Raw genomic sequence first — 23,932 nt, 5'->3', positions numbered from 1 at the left:
AGAGGACAGAGGTCTTAGACAATCCTAGGGTTATGTGTCAAAGCTGAACATGAATAACGTGCCGATGAATGGGATGTGTGCGAATCTGGGCCACGTTTCAGTGCTTTGTTTTGTTTTGTTTTTCACCTTAAGAATAGTCAGTGGTACTATGAGCGGGGCCAAAAAAACCTGGAATTCATTCATAAAAATTTGTGTATTTATTCTTACATATTTGAACTTCACTCACCTTCAAAGTACCCTCCATGTGATGCAGTACACCTGTTAAGACGTTTTTCCCGCTGCTCAAAACAGTTTTTGGAATCGTTGATTTTGATGCCGTTTAGTGCTTCTGCATTTTTTGTTTCACCCGTTCCACGTCAGCAAAACATTTCCCTTTGAGGACTTTTTTCACCTGGGAAAACAAAAAAAAAGTCACTTGGGGTGAGACTGGGTGAATAGGGAGTGTGGGGCATGAGGGTCATGCCGTTTTTTGGTAAAAAAAAAACTGCTGAACACTCAGTGTGGTGTGGGCAGTTGCACTCATAAATCACCCATCATAAAATGGGCAAATGCGTTGACAGAATCTTCAAAAAAAATCACCAAAGCTGAACACAGCCTCTCACAACAATGCCAGCTGGTGCGCTGATACAGAAGGGTTCCTAGAACACTCTCCTAGTGGGGGAAGCCTGTACCACAGAGGGTCCACCCTCCAGATATAATTCTGTTCTTTTTGTCCCCCTCATAAACATTATATTCTTGTTACCAGCGTCCCCTAGGAATGGTATGGAATAGAGTGACACCAGCTGATTATCATTTGTCATGGACCCCAAACTCAGTCAGTATGGCCAGGGTTGCTTTTTCATCTGAGTCTTCAGAACTTCATAAGCTTTTTGGACTCTGGGAGAATTTGGGTTTGAGGAAAGATTGGAAGTGGGGACTGAGTGGGTAATGTGTTTTGACTCCCATACTAAGCTGACCGTGGATACCTGTGAGCATCCTGGAACAGTATAGTTGGCAAAACCCACTTGGGGAAAGTCTGGCTGAGAAGAATCAAATCAAAATTAGTTTAAGATATTAAAAAAATCTCTGACTACAGTAAGAGCTAAATTGAACACATAATTGAACAATTATTATATGATAATGTCACATCTGTAGTCTATTTCACTAGCTTTTTAAAGACATTATTATTGAAGAATCTTCAGCAAGTAGATGTCCCTCTTTGCATGTATGGTGTATACATGTGGGCACACACGTGTAGTCAAATACCTCTTTTTTAACTCTACAGTGTGAAAAAAAAGGAAGAAAATGTTGAAAAGTCAAAAGATGTAGACAAGCAAAATGAGGAAAAGAAAAATCAAGGATTTCTCACCATCAAAGCTTGTGATTCCCTTTTTACATTTGACTTTTTATAAATCAACCAAAATGTGTTCGTGATCACTGTCTCATGAAAACAGTTATGGAGGAAATAGCTGATTTTAAGGGAGAAATTACATCGCACATCATCGCAGAAATATGTGCCATGGTTTCACGCTTCTGAGCCTGATCTGGGTAATGCCATCCCCATTAAGGCCACAGTGAGCAAGACCTTTAGGCACCAGTAATAAGAAGGCACTGGGGGGTCCTGCTGGGGGCACGGGGATCACTACCGCTCTCCACCCTCTGTCTACTGCAGGCAGACATCTGCCCACCAGCCCAGGAGCTGGGTCAAATGCCCCGCTCACCAAGTCTCCAGCTGCTTTTATTAAGCCTTCCAGTGCCCATGGATATCACTTCTCAGCCACTTTCCAATTCAGTATCTGATGATTTAGGATTTCAAGGTAAGGAATGCATGGGTTAGTGTTATTTCGTGTAGGCAGATCGGAGAACCCTGCCTACAAAAAGAACAAGGCATACCATTTTGCCTTATCTCTGTAAATAATAAACATTTGGGGGAGTTAGTGAAATTATTGTAAGCCTTTTTAGCTCTGGATGAATCAAATGTGCGGCTGATGGTTGGGTCACCCGTACAGAAAGCTGGTCAGATCCCACCGGCCAGCTAAGTGCTGCCGCAATTGTCAGGTCACAGCAGCTGTCTCCCACATTTCCAAAGACATGCAAAATGCAGGCGCCTCTTAGAGCACCAGGAAATGCCCTCTGAAATAATCCACTCTCAAGCTTCAATTTGGGGTGATACACTGCTTTAGTAAATTCAGCCTGGTGTGGAGATTAGACCAAGGGTGGAATTGACCTAAAGAAACAGAAAATTCTTCTTTCTTTTTTTTTTTGTAAGTGGGAAGTCTGTGAGTTCTACATAATTACAAAGGCAAATGATAATATCAATGACTATTTTAATTGCATCTTTAATCCATAAGGATAGTTCAATGACATTTTAAATTATACTTTTAGAATTGCAGTCACATAGGAGATAAAACTCAGTAACTATTTAATAATGCATAGTAAGATCAACTGTATCCTCTCTTGAGATCACATTTAGGTGCGCTGAATGTAAAAGCCCAACCCAGAATTTAGGCAGCGTTTAATCCTCCAGAAGACGTTGTTGGGTCTTTCTAAATAGTGATGTAGGGTCTTTCTACACAGGAGGTACCCAGGCCTGGTCCTTTGAGTTGGCACCAGTTCTCTCTGCTGAGTGGTTAGTTTCACTGGATTCACAGCTAAGTTAAATTATTTTTTAGAGGAACTGTGTTGTTGTAGATCAAACTATTTTTGGTCCTGGAAGGTTGCTAATCAGCTTGCAGAGTTTATGTGACAGATTGGTAACTAATTGACAGTTATTTAACCTGGCTTTACTTGGAGATGACAGTACAGGTACGCGGTTTTCAGTGGGGACAAATTTCAGGCTGAAATAAAACTGTCCCTTCTCAGAACACTGAAATTGGCAGGATACCTCAGTGGCCACTCGCTCCTTGCCTCTTCACTGAAGTATCTGAAGGATCCATTTAAATAAAAATGGAAACTTTATTTGGATGACTCCTGCTAAGCACGTACAAAAGTAAGACAGCTTCTGACTTCTCTAAAATTGCAAGGTTACAATGGGATCCCAGCAGAAAGTGATTTGATCCTAGGTCCCTGGATGCAGATTTTCAGTGCAGACTTAGGCAAAAGTTTGGGGAATAATAATATGTATTAGCACGCAGTGATTGAGACACTGTCAGGCACTGAGTGAGATGCTCACATGCATTATCTCGGTTGCTCCCTTCGCCCATCTTTTGAATTAGGCACTGTTACTCCATGCAGAAACTGAAGTTAGGAGCAGTAAAGTGACTTGCTTAAGGACCCACAGCTGTCAGTAACTGGCACAGCTGGGATTGGAACCCTAACGTGGAACCGGGAGGCAGAGAAAGGAATTATAAGGGAAAAATATTAGGTATTCAGTTATTTTGCAGTTGAAGTTTTCAAGTGACATACTTTAAGCTATAGTTTAAATAGAAACTAGAGGACATGCACTTTTGTTTAATAAAGAAATATTTGCCCTGAGCAGAAGACAACATTTTAAAGCTTGTCATTTCGTTCCTGGGAATGTGTTTGAGGAAAATGACGTGGCTCAGCCCAGGCTGCTGACCGTTTTGTCGTCTCACGCTGAGACTTGCCATTCCCGTAGCCAGTGGGCTGTATTGAATCAGACAGAAGCAATCGGTCATTAACAGAAGTGGAGCCCTGAAGCCTGCAGGGGCTGAGGGGGGAGGTCGCTTCTGGCCACATGAACAAAGCTGCATCTAATAGAATCGCATGCAACTGTGTTTGGGGAGTATAGCCTTATTTTCAGAGAAGCTCAAGCTTTAAAAAGCACAAAGTAATTTTCTCCAAAGTGTATCATGCTTAACATGGGAATATAAGTGGGAGAAGATACTCATTTCTATATGTTCCTTTTAGTCACACCCATAGAAAATAACTGTTTAAAATCTATTTAGTTACTTTAAAAATCCTCGTTTTATTGTCACACTGACATCTGCATTAACCTTGAAGTCTTTAACTCATAGCATTAATCCAAAAGGAGAAATCGTTTCCATCAACATCTAAATTATTGGATTGTTTTCTTTGGAGAGCTTCTGGATCATTGTCAGTGGGAGATGGAGTGGTGGGCGCAGGTTTTGCCACTGAGACCACTGCCCATCGTTGTTGGTGTTGGTCCGGCTAGTCGTCTTAGAAAATATGCATAATGACCTCCGCTTAAAGGTAGACCAGTGTCGCTGGGGCAGAGAAATACAGACTCTGTGTACTGACATTGAACAAGTACTCATAGTTAGCTTGCTGTATATGAGGCGCACCAGACACAGCTTTGGAGAATGTTAGATGTTCCCTCTCTCAAAGAATTTGTAGTGCATTTTTTGTATCCTAATCTGGAATGACAGGTATGAGTCTAGAGAAAGGACACATAATGCCAATGACTGCATTTACAATTGAGGAAAATTCAGGAAATGGAATACCATATTTAGGGCCAACCATTATTCTTATACTTAAAAATCCTGAAATGTTTGCATATGGGCCTTGTGTCTTCTACTACATAGTAAGCAACTCAAAGACAGGGACCACGTCCGGTTTGTCTTTGCATCTTCTACCATGTTGTGCTCTTAGTAGGTGCTTGCTGCTTTAGTAGGATGATTTGGATTTGCGTAAACAGTGCATGTGACCGCTAACAGATTAATCATTACTTGCCTCATGTTTTGGCCAATGTTGTTAAGAAGTCAGTGATACTAAATGATCCCAAGGTTTATTCTTATCACTTGAAGAATACATTTACATGCCTGGCTCCTAGTAGGTTAATGCATTTATGCACCCAAGTCCCCGTGCACGAATGTGAGAATGTCCTTTTTAGCCAAGAGGTCATGAAAGAATACACAGTCCCATCATAATGTCATTTTCCTCGTAATTTTCTGATTACTTACATTTGGTTTGGTTCTAATTATGAATACCTTTAATTGCTTTATCACAGTGATGATTAACTGTGCCCAAGTCAAACCCCTTTGAAAGAGAGGACAATTCCTTCTGAAGGCTTTACATGATTGCACTTAGGAAGGATATTAAACAAAGAAGTAGAGGTATTCCAGCTTGCCAAGGGCTGGTCAGCCTTTCTACATTTCTAAAACTCCAGGGGTGATTTTTATTCTTGGATCTTTCCGAACCAGGAGCGCTTAACCCTCTGTTTCTTTTCCCAACATGTTATAATCTGCTTTATTTACATGAATCATTCTGCCAGAAAATAATATTGGAAATAAAGTACATGCCAGCTGTCTCTAGAGTAATGAAAAACTAAAAATAAAGAAACAAACTTGGAGATCCACATGCTGTCACTGAGGGAGTACATGGCTGTGTTTGCCTTTGCTGTTTTTCAGCTGTTTGTAAAACAGCGAAGATAGAGATTGTTCATGTTTGACAGCAGTTTAAAACACACGATCTAAATGATTTCTTGCTGAAATGTTTGGTAGCAATGAGGTGCATTTAAAGCAATATGTAATAGTTGAGAAAAAGCGATTCAGTTTCATTTTTAAATGAAGGCACCAACCTTAAGGTATAAAAGAAAGAAAAACTTGAGATTGTGTATTTTAATTCAATTTTTATAAAATAGACAGATTTGAGATTTAATTTTTTGAGATTATTTGAATTTAAAATCACACGGTTTTTAATGTTTTTGTGTGTATTTTTTAAACAATCTGATTATACAATGCTTATTTAAATTTTACACCCATTTCACGTTTCTCTCAGCAATATCCATATATGTATCACACTGATATCTATCACCGAGGAATCTAGTTGATGGAGTTCATGTCAGTCAAACAAAGCTCATTTCTCCTCCCTGATACATGGGTCACACACACTGGGGATCAGGATGGACACTCTGTCCATCCCTTGCTAAGGAGAAGAGTCTTTGCTTCGGGAAAGTTGGCACAGATGAGTAGGAGCACATGTCATTGTCAATTCATTATCAAGCTATTCTTTCTCCCTGGAGGAAGGCTCTAGCATTTGTAATCTTTAATGATTCACACTTGGGAAGCCTCTCTTTTTCTCATTTTGTTGCTCCCACGTGGAAGGAAGCGGCTTATTTGCAAAGGGGCAAGTGAGGAGGGGATGTGTAGATGAAGGCTGTCCCCTGCTTCTTCAGGGCTGGGTTCCCGTGACACGCAGCTGTCCCAGTGCTGTGGGGAAGCTGCTGCAGAATCGGAGAAACACCGACACATGAGTATCTGCCAAAGACCGTGTTCTTCTTATTCTAGTTTTCCCTGTTGGAAACTTGGTGCGTACAAATATAAAGCTACTGTGCGGGTTTTAGGTGCGGCACTCTATGCTTCTAGTCAATGGAGGCTTAAAAACAAACTGAAAAATTAAGAATTGAAGACAGCAGCAGAATTTTTCAGGTTTCCCTTGATAGATTTAGGTGCAGAAGCTGATGGAACAGGCAAGTTCCTGGGGCGCTGCGGTGTAAGGCAATCGATTACCTAGCCTACTGCTTTCACACACACTGAAGTCCGGGCCGTGCGGGTGAGCACCATACGGTGGTCGCAGACTGACCCCTGGCAGAGAAACAATCAGGTCTAGCAGAACATTCAGCAGTGGGGTCAGAAAAGAAAAGCTGACGTCCAGGTGCCAGTGCTTTGGAGATTGTATCTGGAGCTGCACATATGGGTCCTGCATCTGCCCGGGTTGTGCTGGTGGCCGGCGGCCGCATGACACAGCTGCCGTGGCGTGAGCAGGCAGAGGCCGGCCCTGTGTCTGGGTCTTGGCTAAGGGACATGTCCAAAGTGCTGGCACTGGCCTTATGATGGCTAATTATCAGAGGACCCGTCTGGGCTCTTTGGGGTGATAGGTTTTAAACCCGCACTGGGAGCCATGTTTGAATGGTGGTGGAGGGAAATGTACACGCACAGATAAGTTTGTGGACACACATGAGCACATATGGAATCGTGATGGGGGGCAGTGTAATGGTGTTCAAGGAAAATTAGGACCAGATGATTCTGGACAATGATTTAAATCAGTGCACACTGAATAAACTCTTGGCGAACATATTCTATTATACAAGTTGGGTTAACAAGTCTAATAGTGACAATGCTTTCTTCACTTTCATGTGAAAAAAAGGGAAACTAAGATTCATAAAACAGGAGTATTTGCCTTTCAGTAAGTACTTTCTTATCGTATTTGCCCCAGGAGCAAGCTGAATGACTCAATATAAACAATTCACCTCTTCCTCTCTTTCATTCCCTGGAATCTTTCTTTAAAAAGAGAAAAGAGAAGGTTTACCAGTTGATACTTTCTCAAGTTAGTATTTTGAACAGGAGTGACCAATGGACAAGCGCATGCTTTGGGGCCAATTTAATATATCTACTTTCAATTTCAGCCCTTTGTTTTGTCACCCTTTATCTTCATTGAAATCCTTAATGCCTGATGGTTAGTGTGCTAGGTATAAAAGAAAAGAATGATTTGTGCTGTTTGTTCTTTTTTATTTTTCTCTGTACTGGGAACTGATTTATCAACAACTTTGGAGACTTGGTAAATTGCTATGTTTCTTCTATCTTATTACGATAGCTTTTTAGTTAAGTTACAGAATCCTTTACTGTTGTTGGGGAAGGTCACAGCTTTAAATGTTGTTAGGGAAGGTCACAGATTTTGCAAGATAACTGCATGACGGTGATTGACATTGATGGGAATCAGGTGAGCGTTCCCCCATGCTGTTGATAACTGTAACTCCAATTTCTCTTTTGCAACTAGATAATCTAGCAAGGAGAGTGTGCATTCTTGGCACTAATGACATTTCTGAGTCATTCTTAAATATATTCTGCCAGTCTTGGGTGTGGCAACATTTCTGGTATTCCTGTTGATCCAAGGCGTGCAGTCAGTGTTGGTGTGGCCAGGCCCCTTGAGGTGAGGCAACCGGCACGGAACCAGGACCTCAAATGGCCTGTCCCCCAAGCTGGGACAGGGCCTTGGCTTCATAATTTTTACTTTGATATAATACATAGTTTCACACATTTATATGCCTTTCCTACCCAGAATTTGATCTATCTAATGTCAGATGAGTAAGAGTAATCATGAGCTACCTCAGAATTGTATTGCCAAAATGTTGTGCCCCTGCAGGGAATGGCTGGCCAAGCTTGCAGGGAATGGCTGGCCAAGCTTCCAGGAAGGCAGCCTGAGTATTTGGGGACTGGGTACGCAGAGTGAAGAAAAATATATTCTGTCCTCTGACTTCACCTGCACTGCTGGCGAAATTCAGAGGCTCAGATGTTGCCCAGGGAGAACCTCTTTGCGGCTGTTCAGCCACAACATTTGCTTATTCATTTTTCTAACCTAAATGGCTGGTAATGGTGGGGAGACTCCCCCAGGGGTAACACATGTGCCATGCACCACAGGAGGCCGTCAGAGCAGGTCCCCATCCCTTCCCAGCTCAGGCATTGTTTAGTGGTCAGGGGGATGCCTGTACTTGTTCCTAAGTCCTGCAGTGAGGTCAGGAGAGCGAGGGGAGAGCTACAGAAAGTGGCAATGCCAGGGTGTCCTCAGAGTGAAGGGCTGGTTAGGGTGGTGGGTCCCACAACACGGGCCTCTTAATGGAATGGTGGTTTTTTCACCTAATTTGCATAGTAATCCATCACATAATCATTTAGGTAATTCTTACTGAGTACTGGACTCTGCATTTCGATACAGCAAATACCAAGAAGTAGTTATGGTCCTTTTTGTTGTGGATTTCTCCAGTAGAAGGCAGATATAAAAATATATAATTATGATAACATTTATAAGGAGCCAAACTATAGTCATGGAAGATTCAAGTAGTGAAGGAAGCCAAGAGGGAGAAGGCTTGAAATGTGCGTTGAGAATCAGAGAAGGTGCCACAGGCGCTGTGATCCTTGAGCAGGACTTGGTAGGCGAGTGTGGGTCTACCCAGTGGAGTGGGGTCCAAAGAGAACCCAGGTGGGGAGAATGGCATGAGCTGATGCTCAGGGCTTTGCAGAGCAGAGGAAGTGGTTTTGTGGGGTACAGAGGGAACTATAGAAAAGTTACCATTGACTTCCTATTCATTTTCATTCAAAAAAACATTTATTAAGTGTTTATTTTGTGCCAGTCCAAAGCTGGACTTGGGGTATATTGATGAATAATTAATGACATTTCCTTCCTTCAAGGAACACATAATACTGTAGAGGAGACAGATATTTGTATAGTGACAGATATTTGTAAGCATGGTGGGTAACAGACGGTGAGGAGACGAGTCTAGTTAGAATGCCGGGTTGAAACCAACTGCCAGTGCTCAGGGTTCGTTCGCAGTTTACCTGGAAGGTTCGGGATGGCCATGAAAAATGTTGACTCTGGAGGCATAATTTCAGTGTCTTTGGGAGGTGAATGGGGGAGAGAAAAGAACAGGCAGGCAGGGGGACAACCTAAAGTGGTGGGGATAGCTCCTGGCAAAGGCGACGAGCCTTGACCTAGGACGTGGTGGTGAGATTGCAGTGGAGACAAGTTTCAGAAAAAAAATAATCTTATTCCCCTTTACAGATGGGGAAACTGAAGTTTGGGAAAGTCAAGTGATTCATTCTAATTTAAAGAGATAGCAAATGATAGAGCTGGAATTTGAACCCAGACACCCCAGCGAGAAAGCTGTGCTCCATGGCCGAGGTTAAGAGAATGGGATCTCGAGTTGTAACGTGACAGATTTTCATCACTCCTGTGTCACAGGAGGGATGTGAGAATTATTAATATAATCCTTGCCAGGCCCTTTGTTTGATGCCTGGAAAAATAATAAGGGCTCCATAGCTGATACCTTTATTTCTATTTTCATCATTATCATTATTGTAACACTTTGTCCCTGGCCCCACTTTCGTGGGCCACCTCGGCTCTGCTTACGTTGTGAGCCCTAGCTTCACAGAGTAAATGAAAGGAACCATTCCTGCCAAAGGCTCTGTCAGTGTTCTGTCCTTAAAGAGACAGATATCTTGATATTGGACGAGATATATTCCATACTCTTGGCAAGACTGTATAAGGCGGTAAATAATGATAATATTTTAAAACAAGTGAGTCATCATTATTAATCCATTTGGAATATAAAAATGTTAGTCATTTGGAACAAATGTCACAAAAACATTCTACCATCAGTGCATTGTTGTAGAAATTGTGTGTTTCCTTTAAAGTACTTTTAATAATAACAGTCATTTCTGTTAAGATCCCTTTGAAACCAGCTTCACCACGGGCAAAGCAGAACTTGCTATGTTAATGCAATCTAGGTAATTCACTGGCCTTCTTAATAACCCTCAAAATATGTATGTTGTTAGGAAAGGAACTTCATAATCAGTTTTATGTTCAACCCCCAAATGAAAGAATTGGACACCTCAGTTCTGTTCTTCCCTTCATATTGCCATTTACCGAGTGGCACTAATGCGGCTCCCAGACCCTGAGTGAGGTGAGCAGGGGCTGCTGCTTGGGACTGAAGACACAATCTTAATTTTAGTGAATAATTTTTGTGTGACATTAAGATAAAACAAAGAGGTTAAATTTATCGTGATGATTCTTCATCCTAGAAAAGAAATAAGCTTAATATTTCTTTTCATTTAATTTTGAAGCTAAAATGCGATTAGCTCTCTCATTTATAAAATATAACACTTTTTTCTCCTTTTTTATAAACCAAACACAAGTAATTTTTGAGTTAGGCATGTTGTTTCACTCTTTATGTGTGTTCATACTAAGTGCTGGTAAAATTCCATTCTGTTTTGACTTGAGCATTAAATATTACCTTGAATATACACTTCCCAGCAGTCCTGTTCTGATGGTGACATATTGTACTGTTTGAAGGGTGTCATATGGTCATCTGTCAGCCGGATGTTGTTCCATGGAAAGAATTTTATTCTTCAGATGTCATCTAAAATGCCTCATCTAAAAGAGAAATACAGCAGTATTTACAAAACCTGGGTGTGAGGAAATCAGAGATAGGAAGGTAGGAACGTAGGAAGGTAGGTGAAGTAAGGTAGGTGGGAAGGAATTAGTCCATTCAGACCGTCGTCACTCTGTAATAAAGATAAATGATTGTTATATTTTGAGTATTTTTAATTTGGCATGATTTTATTTTATGGCAGAAAAGCACACACTCCCTTCCGGAATTTCCGGCAGCTATTCCTCCTGTCTTCTGCCGTGCAGACAAAGATGCAGACCAGGTTTCTGCTGGTATCAGGGTAGAAAGAGGGCCACCTCCGCTGAAAGACAGCGGTCTGGGGACAGCGCAGGAGGTGGTGGCTCACTATATCAGAGATTGGAGTGACAGAGAAAAGAACGTGTTCTTGCTTCAGAATAATTTAGCAGTCAATATTTCTATCAGCAATATTTCTTTCAGCAGGAATTAAAATGCTGGCCCTTATCCAGAGACACCTCATCCCCTATTACATTATAGATCCGGTCCAGCTGTGTCTGCCTCTGTGAAGAGATGAGGGCAGATCCGATAGCCAGTTTGTAGAGCGTGCTGTACCAACTATGGAGACAATGGATGTTCCCCTCTAAATGCATTTTCCTTCTCTTTAATCTTCGCCAGGAATCTGCCCAGAATTCTGTGGCTGCCTCTATGTTCCGATTTTTAAAAGAGTATGCTTCCTGTGTTTGTATGCTACATTGCATTCTTAGGATCTAGAATTTTAAAATCTATACTTACACTGAGAAAAGAAGGGCAACTCCTGTTTCGTTTTTCCTTATTTTGTCACTGCACTTCATTCCTGAACTCTCTCGAAATTAAAATAATTGCATCCTTCCATCTTTTGTAATTTAACTAGGTAGTTCTGTTCCTTAAAAGCAAACAAGCGAACAAAACAATACCTAAAAGGCACCCTGCATGCCCTGTCCTTGTTTTAAAATATGTGCCTTGGAACAATTGCAGATTTTGTTTTCCAGTTGCCTCTGTCATTTATAACATGTATCCCATTGAACTTCCTAGGGTCCATCAAGGTAATGAGAAGGGTAACCCTGAGGCACAGAAGTCTGGAATATCATAATACGAAAGCAAACCAAATATTAAAAGATAAGAGTATATATTTAAGCAGAGGGAAAACAGAAGGCCATGATCTTTGGCCCATATCTTAATTCACTTCCAACGTTGTTAATTTTTATTTTCACTCAGGATTCTTTTGTTTTAAAGACTCCTCAAATTTTTGAGAGATATGGAGGTAGAAATAGAGAAATGATATTTTTTTCCAGGGCTAAGAAGACACAGTGTTGAAGTTTTTATGGTCAGATACAGAAGAAGCACAATGGGAGGCCGATGGTAATAACCTTGTAGTTAATTCTACAGGGTGCCATGTTATTTTTCTTATCCCTTCCAGAACTTCAGAGAAATGTTCACCCTTGGGCATATTGACGGCAACAGAAGGCCTTGGATCAAACTCACAGATATACTTTATCTCCAACACACCACAATTTAAAAATGACTAATTGAATTTCACATGAATAAGATAATAGTTGTATTGAAGATGATTCCTTTATTGAATAAAAACATTTTTTTCCTAACAAATCAGCAACTGAAACATTTCCAGAGCTTTCAGATTAAGGTCAACATTTTTAGTTTACAGAAGACAACTTAAAACAACCTTATAAGATCATATATTTATTAATCAGTTTGATTAATAGATTATGTTAGTAGTTCAAGGACATGTGGGTTTCAGTCCCTCTTGTCACTGTCTACTTTGTACACAAGTATAAACCAGCTCATTTTCTTGCTTTTAAAATTACTCCTGAATTGTAACATGTAAATATTAAGCAAACATAAGCTGCTAGGGAGATGAAGGAAGGAATAATTACTGAGCATGTATCAGATGCTATATAACTGAATTCTTAATATTCATAATCTCCCCATGAATAGTGGTTAGCATTCCCATTTTATAGGTATGAGAAAAAAGGCTCAAAGTCACCTAGCAAATAAATGATGAAGATAGAATCTGCACCTAGGTCTCTCTGATGCCAGTGAGTATGCTTTAGATTTTTTCATATAAATTTTAATGTAACAAAAAATTACAATAATAGGTTAAGGAGTACTGAAGCTCAGAATTGCAGTAGCAATTTATTAGCTTAAGAGATGAATCAATATATATATTTTAATTTTTATTCAATTTATTTGGGTGACATTGGTTCATAAAATTATAGTTTCAGGGGTACAATTCTATAACACATCATCTGTATATTGCATTGTGTGTTCACCACCCCAAGTCAAGTCTCCTCCCATCACCATTTATCCCCCCTCTTCCCTCTTCCACCTGCCTCCACCCTCCTTTCCCTCTGGTAATCTCCACACTGTTGTCTGTGTCTATGAGTTTTCTTTCTTACTTTGCTTAATCCCTTCACCATTTTCACCCAGCCCCCCAAACCCCTCCCCTCTGACAGCTGTCACTCTGTCCTCTGTATCAGTGTCTGTTTCTATTTTGTTAGTTAATTTTGTTCATTAATATTCTTTTTATAAAAAACCAGAACACTTTGTTGTGTGTTTTTTTGGGACAGTTTTCTTGTTTTCCAAGGATCTGGAAGTTGGGAAAGGCCCCAGCAGCTAATAGATGAAATTGTGTTCAGTGTTTTGTTCGCCTAGCGTTTACTAACACAAAGACAGTTCACATCTTACCGTTTCTGTCACCCTGTTTTATACCTCATTACTTGTCTTCTACCAGTTGAGTTTTGCCTTCTTCCACTCCATGTCTTCCCCTCCTCTCCTACTCAGAGTATTCTCGATTCATAAAACATGAACGTGGAACCTGGCGCTTAACAGCAGAAAGTGACCTATCAGTCTCCTGGCCGTGGCTGTGGGCTGTGCTTTTCTGAGCATCTGTAGAAAATCATTTGCTGGGGTAAACTCTTCTCTTAGGTACAAAATCCCACTCCTTAAATCCTCCTTTGTGATAACTTTTTCTTTCTCTAGGACAGGGGTGTCAAACTCATTTTCCCTCGGGGCCATATTAGACTCACAGTTGCCTTCAAAAGGCCAAATGTAATTTTAGGACCCTTTAAATGTAACTACTCCTTAACAGTTAAGCGAGAGCTCGGTGCTGCTGCCAGGTAGAAACAAGGTGCCGGGCAGATAAAACAAGGTGGAGGGCCGGATTTTGCCTGCAGGCCTTGTGTTTGCCACCTGTGCTCTAGGATTATTTTTGAAGTAAATATATTTATTGAAAATATTATTTTGTATGAAAAAATGTGGCAGCATTTTGTATGTGTTGAGAAGAGTGATGAGTGAGAAAGTCGTGGCTAAAATCTATCAATTAGCAGCTTATTAATAAAGTGTGCCTATACAAGACATTTTACTTAATATGGGGCATTATTAATTGATGATTTCCTTAACCCATCAAAATGGTATCTGTTAAGTTGGGGCTACCCTATTTGCTGCTAGTTTACAAATGGTGGTGGGGGGTTGGGGAGAGATTTCTCATGAAGATAGTTGAATAAAGAAATAAGGATTCACTGCAAAAATAGAGGCCACTAGTTTGCATTTCTGGGCATGACATACACACACCAGAGGATAGAAGTTATTTACAACTATGCATCACCTCGTGCAAGTTCTGGTGAAGTGTCTGAGCCATTTCTCAGGCCCAATGCCTTCTTCTTTCAGGCCTTTGCATTTCACCAGCTGCTACCAGTTACATGTAGGTCAAGTCCATGGTCTTCCTTCACTACTCAAAAAAAAAAAAAAAAGTGGGGGATAGAAAACTTTACTTACTCAGGCAACAAACTGAAATCGAGTTAATTTTTGAGATTGCAGCTGAGTTATTGGAGATCACTATGTCATGAGTGGCAAAAGAAGCGCCCGTTGCCCATGTGGCGGTGCTGTCAGGCCCCTGCCGGCTCAGTTCAAGATGTATTATACCACGAGCGTTTCAGTGCTCTCAGGGGATCTCTGGTCCCACCGTGAGGTCAAGAGTTAACTGCTTGTATTTTAGCTGTGTATCGCTATCAATACTGCTCCTATGGAAACCTCACTTGACGTCACTTTTGAATCTTTGTGACTGTAGTTCAGCTTCAGTAACAGTCAATAAGAACATTAGACTGTTGTCTATATTACTCCTTGCCACTTCCTGCCAGCAATCTACCAATTCATTAGTGGAGAGTTTTGGAACTCTTGCTTGATTATTTATGCAGTCAATAGCAAGGCTTGTCTGCATTCATAATTGTTTGATTTTATGGCCTCTTCTTTAAACAAACATTGTCTATGGTAATGTGATGCCCTGATGGGTGGGAAAGGTTTTGTCTGTGAATATCATTTAGATAATTAAAAATGACAGATGAAATCGCCCGCTGTCTTGACCTGTACTTTGTTCCCTCAGTGATGCTGAAGAGATGATGATTGCTGTCAATCAAAACCCATTGGAGGTTTGTAAATTCTGGCTGCTGTGAACTCTGACCCCCACTGTTGATCTGAAATAGATAATAACCTTGAAATTCTATTAGAATTTAAAAATAGTTCTACTAAAGGGGCACAGTATATATTTCTTTTCCTCTAGAACACAGTTGCCTAATGTCACGTTTTGCAATATACAGAATTCAAATAAAATAAAGTGTTTAGCAAAGCTTAATGTAACAAATCAGAACAAAGATCTTTTTCTATAATCCCCAATTCCTGATTAAGATTCTTATCTTCTGGCTGGAAGGGGACAAAGCCCTAAGCGTTTTGCCACTTCACTGGCTGTTAATGCTTAGACTTTCTCTGCCCACACTTACTTATTCTGTTGTTGAATGCATTATTTTCATGCTAGCATGATCTTAAATAATTGAAGTTTTTTCCTATTGATCCTATAAACCTTTTAGACTGCTGCTTCCCCCAGCCAAAGGAAATACTAACTCAACTAGTATTTTGATGATAGGAAAGATCCAAAGGCCAAGCTTTATGCCCAAAGTTCTCAACAAACATCATCAAAACTTAGGTCAAGAGATCAGGCTGATAAATGCATTTGCCTTGCAAATTGTCCTTTATCATCACCCAGACACTTAAACTATATTCTGAAGGCCTACTGGTATTTAAGCTATGCACACAGGTAAATGATGGTGGGAATGAAGAAAACACTTATTTCCCCAATATAGAAACCATCAAACTAGCCAATGGCAAAAAAATCATCAACAGATTCTACAGGCTCAAAAATTACCACAATTAGAATTTTGTAGCTTCTAATACACTGGTGGTTGCAGACGTATTTAACAGCAGCAGCAGCGCAGTAGGAGAACTGCAGACAGCAGAGGTCTCTTGAAAGGTAACTGAAGTGGTGTTGGTTTTTCTACTAGAGAAACTTACTCAGAGTTTAATGAATTTGTGAAGGGTCATATGAAGAGTTACTGCAATTGTTTTGCATTTTGTAATCAGCAGGTACGTTAAAATAATATTAGTTATGCCAGTGCCTCAGTGACAGTGGAAAACAAATATTATCATTTATACTTGGCAGTTGAAAGAATCAGAAGCATAATTCTCAACCTTAATTTTGAGGGCATGTATTCAGAATCAACCATTACCCACGTAAGGATAGTGCTACGGTATTTTACCTTTAAGGACCTTTGTTGTTTCTTTCTACCTCGGCAAATGAATTCTTTGTAAATGTTACCACTTGAGCTAACTTTATTATTGCCTGATAATAGCCAGTTATATAGTAAATATAAATATGAATATATATATTTTAGAGCTCAGCTTGATTTCACTTTCTAGTGATACCTTCCTTATTCTTTGAAGTTCCCCAGGATGGCCTATTCCTCTGATATTTAACATTTATTATATATTGCCTTATGAGTACTTTAATTTATTCATTCATTCACTCAATCATTCATTTTTTTATTCATTAGCAAATATTAATTAAAGATCATTTTGGTATCAGGCACTTTCCATAGCACTAATTATTCTGTTTTCACCTTGTCTCCCCAGATAAATTATAAGCACATGGACTTGAAGACCCAGTGTTGTTTTCATAGACTAGGTGCCCCCTGCTTCTGCATGAGTGTCTTGGTCTCTGTTGAGTGGCTTTGCCCTTGCAGGTGCTCAGGAAGCATCTGATTAACCTTTGACTTGAGCTTGTTTCACTCGAGTGTTGTGAGAATGAGGATTGAGAAAGGATAGTTTAAAAAAAAAAAAAAGAATTAGATGCCTGAACTCTCAGGTTTCCACAGTAAATTATATCTTTTTCTTCTGCCTTTGACATAGCCCCATTTAATTTTTATTTTATTTTATTTTTCCCATTACCATTTATCACCCCTTATACCCTGTTCTACCACCCCCCACCCACTTTACCCACCTCCCCCTCACCATCACCACACTGTTGTTTGTGTCCATGGATTCTTTCTCTTTTTTTTCTTTTTAACTCCATTCCCCCACCCTCCAAATTCCCCAGAGCTGTCAGCCTGCTCTCTATCTATGACTCTGTCTCTATTTTGCTTGATAGTTCAGTTTGTTCATTAGATTCCACATATGAGTGAAATGATATGATTTCTGTTTTTCTCTGACTGGTTTATTTCACTTAGCATAATGTTCTCCAGGTCTCTCCATGCTGTTGCAAAAGATAGTCACATCTGATGTAATGATAAAAGCACAGTCTCTACTTCCCTTGACTTTGAGCAGGGCTAAAGGTTGAAGTTGTGTAAAGGTTTCAGTTCAAGAAAACTATCTTGGTTATTTTACTTTGGCTTTTTTTTTTACAGAATTCTCTATTAGATCCTAGATTGATTATGTTTTGTATGGATGAACTATTATTTGTTTCATGATTAATGCACAACACCTCTGCTAATATTTTTAGTATAATTTATTGATAATGTGATTACAGTTGCCCCACTTTTTTATTCTTTGCCCCCCTCGACCCAGTACCCCACTTCCCTCCAGCAATTCACCCTTTAGCTCATGTCCATGGGTCGTGTATATAATTTCTTTGGCTTCTTCAATTCCTATACTATTCTTAACATCCCCCTGTTTTGTACCTACCAGTCATGTTTTTAATCCTTGCACCTCTTCCCCCATTTCCCCCTCCCTCTCCTAGCTGATAACCCTCCAAATGGTATCCATATCTATGATTCTGTTCCTGTTCTACTTGTTTGCTTAGTGCTTTTTTTTTTTTAGATTCAGTTGTTGATAGTTGTGAGTTTGTTGTCATTTTACTGTTCATAGTTTTGATCTCCTTTTTCTTAGATAAGTCCCTTTAACATTTCATATAATAAGGGCTTGGTGATGATGAACTCCTTTAACTTTACATTATCTGGGAAGTACTTTCCCTGTCCTTCCATTCTAAATGATAGCTTTGCTGGATAGAATAATCTAGGTTGTAGGTCCTTACTTTTCATCACTTTGAATACTTTTTGCCAGTGCCTTCCTGCCTGCAAAGTTTCTTTGAGAAATCAGCTGACAGTCTTATGGGAACTCCTTTGTAAGTATCTCTCTGCTTTTCTCTTGCTGCTTTTAAGATTCTCTCTTTATCTTTAACCTTTCACATTTTAATTATGATGTATCTTAGTGTGTTCCTCCTTATGTCCAACTTCTTTGGGACTTTATGGGCTTCCTGGACTTGTATGTCTATTTCCTTAACCAAATTAGGGAAGTTTTCTTTCATTATTTTTTGAAATAAGTTTTCAACTTCTTGCTCTTCCTCTTCTTCTTCTGGGATCCCTACGATTCAGATGTTGGCACATTTGGAGATGTCCCAGAGTCTTCTTATACTGTCCTTGTTTTTTTGAATTCTTGTTTTTCATTTCTATTCTGATTGAATGTTTATTTCTTCATGTTCCAAAATGTTTATTTGAAACCAGGCTTCCTTTACATCACTGTTGGTTTCCTGTGGAGTTGTCTTTAGTTCATTTACCTTCATTTCTTCCTTAGTGTTGTTGCCGTACTCAGTGAGTTCTCTGAGCATCCTGACCACAAGTGTTTTGAACTCTGCATCTGATAGGTGGACTCTCTCCATTTCATTTAGTTCTTTATCTGGGGCTTTGTTTTATTCCTTCATTTGGTCCATATTTCTTTGTCTTCTCAATTTTGCAGCTTCCCTGCATTTGTTTCTGTGTATTAGGTAGAACTGCTTTGACTCCCTATAAAAGGCACCTGTATATTGTATGGGGCAGAGCCTCAGGTATTCACCAGGGTGAGGCAACCGACATCACTGCTTTGTGGCTCTGTGTGGGGGAGGGCTTAGAGAGGAGACTGTGCCACTGCCCGGCTTCTGGAGGTTTGCTTGGCACTTGCCCCATTTCCAGTCCCTCCATCTACTCTCTATATGTGACTGGTGCCCTTCCAGCTGTTGCCCTGGTGTTGAATCCCAGAGTGGGTGAGTTTGCATATGTTTTAAGACTGTGCAGGCCCTTTAAGTGAAGTTTTCTGATAATATGGCAGTTTCTTCCACTGCCTCTACTCCCACTGTGACTAAATTTTTATAGCCATAATTTATGGGGGTTTATCTTCCCGATGCTAGAACCCTGGGCTGTGTGGTCTGGCTGGGGCTGGGATCGCTTGCTCCCAAGGTATCCCTCCTGATTTTTATCCACCACACATAAATGTGCGACCACCCATGCCTGTTCTACCACTACCACCTTTCCATGCCACAGTGTGTCTCCTTGCCTCTCTGCCCCATCTCCGCCCTATCTCCACATCTCTGCCCCTCCTACCCATCTGGGTGAATGTGGCTTCTTTAAATCCTTGGATGTCAGACTTCCATACAGTTCAATTTTCTGACAGTTTTGGGTGCTGTTTGTTTTGAGATTTAGTTGTAATTCCTTTTCATAGTTACACAAGGAGACAAAGCGACTCTAACAGTGCCTCCATCTTGACTGGAAGTCCCACCTCTGCTAATATTTTAAACCAGTTTCATCAGAAGAGAAAACCATTTTGCTACTGAAAAACCCTCATGCTTCTAAGCCATTCTATTCCTTCTTCTGTTCTCTGTGGTATTATATTTACAAATCATGCATAATCTCCTAAATTCTAAATTTCTTGGAAAACCAATTTGAACATATGTCATCCAATTTCTTTTTGAATTTTTTATGATACTTAAGGCACAGTTGAAAGAATTTCACCTAAACTTATTACCTTATATTCACTATTTATTGAGTGTTGTATATAGTATATCAGTCCATAGAAACTGCTTCTAGTCTGACATAGCATGCACAAATGCTTTATTTATGGGAATCTTATAATACAGAAATGTGTCTAATTATCAATCATTCCATGGCGACCTCATTTCTGTGCTTAAGGTGTTGACTCTGTCATATGATGTAGACACAAGCATCAATTGCTGGTGTTACAACAGACTTGCACAGTATGAGGGGAGTGTGTCAGATTCACGGGGAGTGGAGACATGCTTGACACTGCATTAACAAGAAAGTGCTTTCTTGCCTTTTAAAAATCATTTGTAATATTGACCTCTAAGAGAGGCCAATTTTTGCCCAATTTACGCCAGTTATGGATTCAAAACTTGCTGCTAACCCAGTTTGTTTTTGTGTGTATGTGTGTCTTCTCTCTTGGAAGAGAGGCTTATAATTGAAGTTCTACAGAAAGATTGAGCTTCTATTGATATTTATTAAACATGTAGTAAATGCTAAGCCACAGTACTAGACACATTCAAACTGTCATCAACTCCCACATTCTATGTGGAAGAAAATTATTTTTCCCATGATTTGTACAGTGAAACTGAGATTCAGAGAAACCATATAATTTGCTCCAAGTTGCATGGTTACCAAGAAGCAGAACTGGGATTCCATCTTTGATTTCTGAATCTAACCAGGGGTCTTTATGCTCTGACACACTGCTTCCAGGTGGCACCATGACTTCAGTGCTTTATTCTAATTCATCTCTTGTGTGAGGTTACTAATAATACTTTTTATTGTTGCAAAGAGTTGCCATTTGCACTCTGTGTGCCAAGTTTTGTAGACTTCTCTTATTTCAATTGGTTCTCCCAAGAAATGTACAGACAAGTATTTTCATCTAAAATTTGGGAGTGAGAAAACTGATGTTTAGAGATTACTCAACCAAAGAACAAAGTGATCCGGCCCTAACTCAAATCCAGCTCTTCCTCCAGCTGATGCCCTTGACCATCCACCTCTGAGCGGCAGCACCTTTATCTGAGTGGAGCCTCTGATGACAGCTCTGAGAATATCCCGATCTACCAAGATCAAAAATAGACACCCAGGTCCTCTCCTTGTTTAACTCAATCCAATCCATTTGGGGGTAATTTTTGTTTGGCTTCATTTTACTAAGTTCAGCCAAACTGATTTATGTGAAGCCTCCAATTATGTTTTTCAGTATGCCTATGTTAGGGAAATTATGTTAGGGAAACATCCTTTTCATTTCTCCCTCTCAGGGTGGGATGATTAAGGATAATCAAGAGCCAGTGGCAGCTGTGTCTCAGAGAGAAGGTCTTTCCTACCTGATTATCCAGTTGTTTTGAGGATGGCAGTTCACACTGCTCAGCAAAGAATCTAATATCCCAAAAATTTGATAATATTAAAGAAAGTTAAATGAAGCAAACTGCATGCCACGCTGCAGAGCCCCAGTCGAAACCACACTGTCCCATTCCCCTCTGATGTTGGGAAGATAATTACTGAGCCTTTGTTCACATGAAGTAAATGAATTGTGAATCCTCTGTATATTTAATTATCTAATACTAAACCTTTGTTATTTTCCATAGGAAAAAAATGGTAACCCCCCCATAATAATTTTGAGCACTAATTACTTCCGCAAATCTCAGCACTATTTTAACTCGCTCTTAGTAATATGCCCTAAGTGTGATTCGGACTCATTAGCATGCTGTTGTAGGAGTTTTCTCTAAACAAGGATGTTTATTTTGCCATCTACTGGTGTTTATTGCTGACTTTTTGTCTGTCTCTGATGGTACTCTGGCCTTAAATAAGTACAGATTTTTAAAGATTTGTGATATATATCTAACAGAGTAAACCTGAAAAATAGTGGAATTTTTACAGCTTCAGTCATTATTGCCAGAGAGCAAGGATTGTCCATTTTTTTAAGATTGAAACAGTCTAAAATTACCCCCCAAAATTTTAAAGCACATAGATCCACATTTGAGTATGTTTTTATTAATTTGAAGGGGCATTCCCAAGGTTATATTTTGCTACTACATGAAAATTTATTGTGACAATAGAGGCTATGAGTCCAAGTCTTTCACACTGCACCCCTGTGACAATTAGCTCCCCATTGTTAGCCCATTTATTTATTAGAACATTAATAGTTGGAGCTATCTTGACTTGTCACTGAAAATGATTATTATTGAGGTTGGTTATGCACCCAAGAGACACAACATAAGGCATTGTATTGGTGAGGACAGCATATCATTTAAGATAATGCAGTTGGGTCTCCGCTGATAGATTGCAGGAGCATTGCGGTGAGAGACATCTAACAGGTGACTTTCCTCCAGACTTTGTCATTTGTTCGGTTTTCTTTAGTGAGAACAAACTTTCAAAATAAGTATATTGTTTGTGAAGAGAGCCCGACATGCAGGCAGCATGATCAAAGTGACCATTTTTTCCTGAGGAACAGGGAGTGCTTGCCTCTTCCAGGAGCACGAGGTCAGTAGACGTCCCTGAAAATATGTAGGCTGTTGCCTAAAGAGCAACAAGGAGAATGAGGAAAAAGCCTCCATTAAAGTTTCAAAGAGACATGTTTCAAACAGACTTGTTCAGCACGTACTTGCTCTGCAAGCGTGCGGGGCTCTGTAGAGGTCTCTGCCTCTGTGGATGGGAAACCACCACGTGGCACCAGGAAGGAGGCAAACAAAGATAAATCAGAAATTTACTTTCCAGAATACTCCTAGATATACTCTAGTATATCCTTTCTAAAATACTGTCCTGAACATTCCCGATTTGTTGTAGTTGAAGTTTAGGTGGCATTTTATGGCCTTCCTCTTTATCCCACAGAAATAAGCCATTTCCTTTCCGAGTACTTTGATTTATTTAGGTGTTTTAAAAATCACTAGCCTTTGGTCAAGAAGATATCCTCACATTTTCTCTAACATTGTGTTCAAAGATACTGTAAGGCTGTGGTTAAAGGTGTGCATTCCGCACTCAGATTCTCTTTTTCAGTATGAGGCTCAGCTCTTTATTTGTTGTGTGATGTTAAGCAAGGTGCTTCAATTATCTGTGCCTCAGTTTCCTCAACTGAAAAATCGAAACTGAACTGATATTTAAGCTTAAAGGGAGAAAGCATTTGGCATAATAGTAGACACATAAGCAGTGCGCTATACATGCTAGCTACTCTTATATTTTTTGTTACAAAAAATCATAATTTTTTTACTTAAGAAACATTGTGGAGGCTTATCAGTAAAAAAAATATTTATGGTTTATGATGATTAAATTTGTTACTTACTATTTTCCTTTACCTTCCTAACATTTTGTGAGAATTCACTTTGTATTTTTAAGATAGCTCTCAAGTGTTTTGTATACTCAACATCTCTTTAAATTCATCATACACACCCGCCATTAAAGGAATTAGTGCAATACCCTGAACTCCAGAAACTCCAGAAATAGTATTTGAATTACAAGAAAAGAAAATATTTTCAGAATAACAAATGTTGACCTGAAACTGTGGAAATCTTACTCAAATTCATCCCCATGGAAAACCCAAGTCAACTTCTGACTTGGGGTAACAGAGAGAAAGTAGGAAAGTTTCCTGGCACTGTATGGGTTTATTTTAACTCTAATCCTTACAACATTAAGTAAAGGCTAAAACTGATGATTGGTTAGAAAGTTAGTGGTATAGTCTTGCCATAGAACTGTTCTGCTGGATAAATTAGTGGACCTAATTAGCAAAAATATAAATGGCTTTTAAAAAAGGAGGTAGACCAGTATTTAGAAAAACAAGATAACCAGAGACATTCTTAGTTCACCTTGAGGAAAGTTCAACTCTGAAGGGCTCCTGCCCATTCCAGACAATTCATATTTCATTGCATTGGAAACATTTTTAATTAGATAAAATGAGATGACTGGTGGTGGTATTTGTTTGTCCATGGAAAATATTTGTCACTTCTGCCACTTTATTGACTCCTCTCCAGGGTTTCAG

General features: G+C 39.7%; 1 protein-coding gene and 1 long non-coding RNA gene across 4 annotated transcripts in view; one reads left to right on the top strand and one right to left on the bottom strand.

Moving 5' to 3' along the window:
- NPAS3 (neuronal PAS domain protein 3) overlaps positions 1–23,932 on the top strand; it is an 850,571-nt gene that overhangs the window by 433,175 nt on the left and 393,464 nt on the right. The gene's annotated exons all lie outside the window — the stretch shown is intronic.
- On the bottom strand, positions 246–23,932 carry LOC128781408 (uncharacterized). Its single transcript, XR_008427389.1, has 3 exons — positions 23,760–23,932; positions 10,685–10,824; positions 246–391 (listed from the first exon to the last, which is right to left on the bottom strand). It is a non-coding gene; the product is annotated as an uncharacterized lncRNA (long non-coding RNA).

Source organism: Desmodus rotundus, chromosome 7, assembly GCF_022682495.2.
Source record: "Desmodus rotundus isolate HL8 chromosome 7, HLdesRot8A.1, whole genome shotgun sequence".
NCBI classification, from domain to species: Eukaryota; Metazoa; Chordata; class Mammalia; order Chiroptera; family Phyllostomidae; genus Desmodus; species Desmodus rotundus.
Note: the sequence above shows the minus strand (reverse complement) of the source record. Positions and strands in the feature narration are given on the sequence as shown.